The sequence below is a fragment of the Xyrauchen texanus genome, chromosome 30 (genome assembly GCF_025860055.1).
Source record: "Xyrauchen texanus isolate HMW12.3.18 chromosome 30, RBS_HiC_50CHRs, whole genome shotgun sequence".
In the NCBI taxonomy this organism is placed as follows: domain Eukaryota; kingdom Metazoa; phylum Chordata; class Actinopteri; order Cypriniformes; family Catostomidae; genus Xyrauchen; species Xyrauchen texanus.
The window spans coordinates 18,724,855-18,731,305 of record NC_068305.1 but is presented as its reverse complement, the minus strand read 5'-3'; the positions used below and the strand labels follow the sequence as shown (position 1 = coordinate 18,731,305).

At 35.0% G+C, this 6,451-nt stretch overlaps 1 long non-coding RNA gene across 1 annotated transcript; it reads right to left on the bottom strand.

The window, feature by feature from the left end:
* Positions 1-2,073: 2,073 nt before the first annotated feature.
* On the bottom strand, positions 2,074-6,200 carry LOC127624457 (uncharacterized). Its single transcript, XR_007968163.1, has 4 exons — positions 6,051-6,200; positions 2,565-2,723; positions 2,218-2,262; positions 2,074-2,133 (listed from the first exon to the last, which is right to left on the bottom strand). It is a non-coding gene; the product is annotated as an uncharacterized LOC127624457 (long non-coding RNA).
* Between the last annotated feature and the right edge of the window lie 251 nt (positions 6,201-6,451).

Here is a 6,451-nt window from a genome sequence, read left to right as displayed (position 1 = left end):
GATATTCTTCTAAAAAACTTCCTTTGTGCTCTGTAGAAGAAAGTAGGTCACACTCATCTGGGAGATCATGAGTTTGAGTAATTGAGGGAATTTTAAACTACAGAACACATGCTGGATTCAACAAATCTCTAATTTTCACAATTCTTTGGAATAAAAAAAGGTTTGCAAAGGGAAATTATATAAAGAACAGTGCAATATAAAACATACTGCAAACTATTTATGATTGATAGTATGAGTGACAAAAGATGTCACGCCCCTGAGCGAAATCGTCTGTCGATTCCCAACGCCTCGGAATTGAAGAATCGATCCTTTTCCGAATCGACTCCCTGCCCAACAAGTCTTCGCGCCAAGATGAATTCGGCTACAAATCCCAATTCAAGATCTTTGAACCGGACAATTTCAAGAAGAGATGGACAAGAGTAAGTTACGGAAAAATAATATTAATTTGGTTGCTGATTTCACATGCAAGTGTGTTGTCCGGTAGAGATTGCATGTAACTACCGGCTGCCGTTCAAGCCCGACTGTAAGGAAATTCTGGGTCGCGTTCAGCAAACCGAGTCGGTTCGATATGAAGTTTTCTGCGACCTGGAGAGAGATGGACTTCTGTAAGGAACACTAGTAAAAGGTCTGCACTTCGACAATCGCGGGTTATTGTGGTTTGGGGTTGCTGTAACCGGTATGTTAGACCTCCATGGTTGTAACTGTTGACTTGTTTGAAAATCTTATTATATCCAACTTGTATTTGTTTGAAAATGTAAATTTATCCACTCTGTGTTATATTTACGGAAACATTAAAAGTCGCATGTACACGTGTTTTGACTGCGTTAAAGTGAAGATATTTGTCACTTGCTCTTAAAGGAGAACTGTCAAGTTGAACCACAATAGTATCCAGCTGCAGACCCGCAGCACCACCAGTTTCAGAACCCCAGTTTCAGAACCCCAGCGCCAGAACCTGACAATAGTATCCAGCTGCAGACCCGCAGCACCACCAATTTCAGAACCCCAGTTTCAGAACTCCAGCGCCAGAACCTGAAGTGAGGGGCGGAGCTTACGTTCGAAACCGAGTAGCGCCACCTAACGTTTTGGAGAGTATTTTGCTTTTATTACAAACGAAACATCATACTTTATACGTATGTTATAATGATTCTTTAAGGTACAGTACAATAAGCATTTTAAAACATTGATCTTGTGTAATATAATTGTATATAGTTATCCGTTTCATTGTATTATGAGAGTTACTTCCTGATCATGATGGTGAAAAAAATGCTTGAAACTTATGGGCATTTTATATAAAATATACTTTATTTCACAAGAACATGTGCAGCATGCATTTTTCTTTATGTAAAATAAAACATGTCAAAAAACTAAAAAAGAGAGAAAATTCAGCATAATTTTAAAAGAAACAATAAAAATATATACAACAAATGACCAATTCACCCCTAGGCCCATTTTATCATGACAATCCTGTACAAATTAAACTTAAAATGTATCAATTATTGGCCTCATATAATTGATATTATTGTAAAAATAACTCCATGTAATCCCTGAACACAAAATGAAATAGAAAGGGCTCTCTGGAAGCTTCTGACTGTTCCAGGAGATTGTTGCGGGCCTTTTCCTTGTGGTCTTCATTCATTCGAATGAAAAGAGGCTCTTCCACTGGACCCCTGAGCAGATGGCTGTTGGAATGGAGCCATTTCACAGCTTCTTTCATGTGCCGGATTATTGGGAGCTCCTTCATTACAGAATATTAAAGGAAAATGTGACTTTATAAATGTGACATATATAATCTCTTAACATATAATAAATTTATATATATATATATATATATATATATATATATATATATATATATATATATATATATATATATATATATATATATATATATATATATATATACACACACACACACACCTCACTGCTGCTAAGCGTAGCTTGTTCTTCACATGGAAGGGACTCTTGTAGGGTTTCTGCACTGGAATATATATCTTGGTTCATTTAAAATTAATCAGAAGAGGGTGCAAATGTAACGGTGGGCTGGAGTAAATGTCCAGTATCTACCTTTCAGAGAAAACCCCAAAGTTCTCCAGAAAAATAAGCCCACCATCTCCGTATGTTTGGAAAGTGGCACTGGAAGACAAAAATAGAGAAATCTTGATATTTCAACTGCTACAACATCATAAAGGTCAATTACTTGAACTGGTAATTACTTACAGATGTAAAATCAAAGGGTGCTCCCAAGACAAGATGTAGAGCATACTGGAAAACAGCAAAAATTAAGGAACATTATCTCTGTAAACGTCAAATTAAAAAAATTCTTCCTTGTTCCGTATTTAACAACTTTAAAAAATTAAAATAAAAACACCACCACACCAATCATTGGTTTAATTATATCAAAACAATGTCTTAATACAATAAAGTATGACAACATATTCAAGCTTCATTAAGATGATAAAGTTATGCACAAATTAAATATTTAGCAGATAAACGCTGAACTTAATATATGCGATAATTTTTCACCACATGATTTCAAAAATGTTAGACAACGTTACAAAACTCACCATGCTCTCCGCCATGCTTGTCTCATTGTCAATAACTCCGCCCCTCACTTCAGGTTCTGGCGCTGGGGTTCTGAAACTGGGGTTCTGAAACTGGGGTTCTGAAACTGGTGGTGCTGCGGGTCTGCAGCTGGATATGTCTCAGTTGAACCGATACATCATCTGTGGATCACGATATTTAGCAAAAATAATGTACTCTATTACATACAGTGAAAAGGAGTATGGGACAGTCGAGATATTAATATCAAGGACCATAAAAAGCTTTGTCTGAGGAACAAGTCTAAATGTAAGTCTTTATTGGGCCTTTTCCCACCTTTTGTCCTTATACTTTTCCCTCAGTAACTTTCTAGATGAGAACCCCCTCCCCCTCCTGGAAGAGCCCCTGACACTGCATTGTCTTATCTTAAACACCAATTTCAGATCTGCAAAGGATTTGCAACCAAGTATTAAAAAGTGAAAGTTTGATTTATGATTGTTAAACTGTCCCATTACTTTTGGTCCCTTAATAAGTGGGAGGCACATATTCAAACTGTTGTAATTCCTACACCGTTCACCTGATGTAAATACCCTCAAATTAAAGCTGAAAGTCTGCAGTTAAATCACATCTTGTTCGTTTCATTTCAAATCCATTGTGGTGGTGTATAGAGCCAAAAAGATTAGAATTGTGTCGATGTCCCAATATTTATGGACCTAACTGTACATTGCATTCAATCCCATTACATAACCTAGTCACTTTAACCAGTTAATCCTCAAATATTGAGGCAATTGATGTTTTGGTGTTTATTGAAAATATTAAAATAGCCCTTGTTTAAGAAAAAAAAGGCCTAATAACTGGTCTATCTCTCCATATGTGCCTTTATCTAGGCAATTGCCATTTAATTTACACAAACTATAAGCAGGGTTGGGAGGGTAACTGTTGAAATGTATTATTACAGAAAACATGCTGTAAAATTTAATTTGTAATGTTTTCCGTTAGATTACTCAAGGTCAGTAATGTATTCTAATTACTTTGGATTACTTTGGATTACTTAAGCACTGGTAGTTTTTTTACACTTGTTTTGACTGTAAAAACTCTGCCAGTACAGTAAGACAAAATACACATGTTAAAAATACATTCTCTGAAAAACCTAAATATCTTATGCAGAGTTGTTTCTAAAACAAGATTAATCAACTAATCTTGTTTTAAAGACTTTTAGATATTTGTACAGGAAAACAGTACAAAAATTATTATCAAGAATATGATTTTTGCCCTAATATCAAAGGTCTTATTAGAAAAAAAAAAGATATTATGATCCAACGTGAACTTTATTGATAAAAAAAATATGATTGGGGCTGATAAAATGTGCATGTAAAATGGCTAGAAATAGCATTTTAGCTTGGCGGAAAGCTGACAATTGACAAGATAAATTTCTGTTTCTTCTGCTCCAAACTTACTTCAAACCAGAATGTAAACACATCATAAGAAAGTGTTTCACCACTGTTCAAATGCAGTTTGGATCACATCATTTATATGTATAAATGTTTTTCATCTGAAAGGACTAAATATTAAAAATGAAACAAATTACACTAAAATGCATAGTAATCTGATCAGTAATCAAAATACTTTAGAATGTAACTGTATTATAATTAAAAATTATTTAAATTGTAACTGTAGTGGAATACAGTTACTTATATTTTGTATTTTAAATACATAATCCTGTTACATGTATTCCATTAATCCCCAACCCTGACTGTAAACATATTTAATGAATTTATGTTCACACTCTATTTTACATCAACTACTGCATAATGCCCCAGTATGAGGTTTAAGAAATTAACACTAGATGGGCAAAACTATGTGGTTACCACCTTCACTTTCAAACCAACAAATTTGGATTTTGTTGAGGAAGCCATAAAAGAACTCCTCAACAATGGTTTGGAGGGAAAACAAATAAAAATAATATTTGATGTCTGTGATGCACCTGCAAGAGCAATGGTAAAAAGATAAAGCAGTACTCTGGATATAATGGGTGCGATTAATGCACTCAGAGGGGTTTCTGGTGCAGGTGACTTACCCAGAGGTGGATAACCTCATTCTACGTACCGATGACACATACCGTGCTGATTTCATTTGATTGGTAACAGCCTATAGTGTAATATTATTCTAAAAAAATATTTTGATGAGTTAATTTCTGAAACTGTCTTCACTGTAACTGTCCAACAAAGGCAACCCCCCCCAATTATTATTTTTATTTTATTTTTTTTTAAACTTAATAAATAATGTTGTCTGTAGGATTTATAGGATACCATAACTTGGTTCAATTAATGCAATTTCTTTATTTAAATCAATTTTGCACAATGAAGGTTTATTTCTAACTGAATATGTGGTTGAAGACAATTATGTTATGCGCCTATTGAGGCTGAATGAATGAATTCAAAACTATTTCACATACAATAAAAGAACATCACAGCTATGTATTGTGAAGTGACACAAAACTTTGGCCATTTGAGGGAAACTGTTAATAAACACTCTTTGTCAGATGCCCCTGAATTTAGACAGCTTTAATGTATTGAATAAAAAAGGCTCCTATATGTATTTATAAAATCAATATATCACACGAAGTGCATAGATCATAGATCATATTTACCCATTTTAAACCTTTTACACCACATAAAGTGACGAGTATGATCAGGTCTCGCAGGTCTTAGTATCTCTTCTATCTATAGTGTAATTTTGTGGATTTGAATAATTGTTCTAATTTTAATTTTTATATTATTATTATATTTGTCTTTTTTCAGATCGTTTTCTTGGGGTGTTCTGTTGTCTTCCATTGGCTGAAGAGTAAGTATTACTCAATATTACTCTGTAAGAGGATGTGATTTGCATCACTTATAAAATATGGACTGTGAAAGATAGCTCAGATTTTAAGCATCTTCTCAACCTTTTTTGAACAAACGCCCCCCTGACCTCTTCATGATCCTCTTAACGCCCCCCCCCTAAAAAAAAACAAAAACACTTCAGAAATACTATTACAGCCAAACAATTGCAACACTGATACCTGAAGCCTGAGTTTTTGGTAAAAAAAAAAAACTGAAACAGAAGTTTCTTATTGTATTTAAACTACATGTAAAAGCCTCAAGTTGAGTAATATTGTGTTTGGAAAAAAATGCAAAAACACATGGATTGTTTGATAGGTATTGCAAATGTATTTAGAAATTCAAACAAATTCAGGCTCACACACAATTTTTTTTAAGATGAACCAATCACGTGAACAATAACGTAACTAACCTAAATGGCCAATGAAAAAGCAGCGGTCGTTCGCGCACTCAATTTAGGCAATATATACTAGGCTTCAAATTTGAATAGCCTAAAAACGGTCATTTGATTTCAAATGACGAACAAAGACAATTATCACTTTATTATTCCCATCGGCCAATTACACATTGCAGAGTAGAGATGCGCGGATCAGCTCTAACGTCACCCGAATCAGCTGTTAAAAACAAACTCACCATCACCAATGATTTTCTCCGATTAGATATCCGCACCCGATCATCACATTACAATTAAAATTCTCAGGGCCAGATGTACTAACGCTTTTGCGCCCACTTCAGGCGTATTTGTTTCGCAAAGTGCGCATAAATCCATGGCGAGGTATGTACGAACGGAACGCTCCGAGATGAAAGCGCAGATTGCCTGTCGCAATCGAAAATGGCAAAATGCGCTTTTCGTGTCATGCATATGCATTCATGGGATGGACAAGGGGAAAGTGGGAGTGTCACATAAATAGATGGGAGGGGAAGCGTAAACTGCGCCTAATTGTATTCCGCGTTATGTACAGAAAAAGCCGGTGAAAGCGCGCCTCTATTTTGCGCTGAAAATTCTCCGCCTCTTAAAAGCATGTGTAACTTAG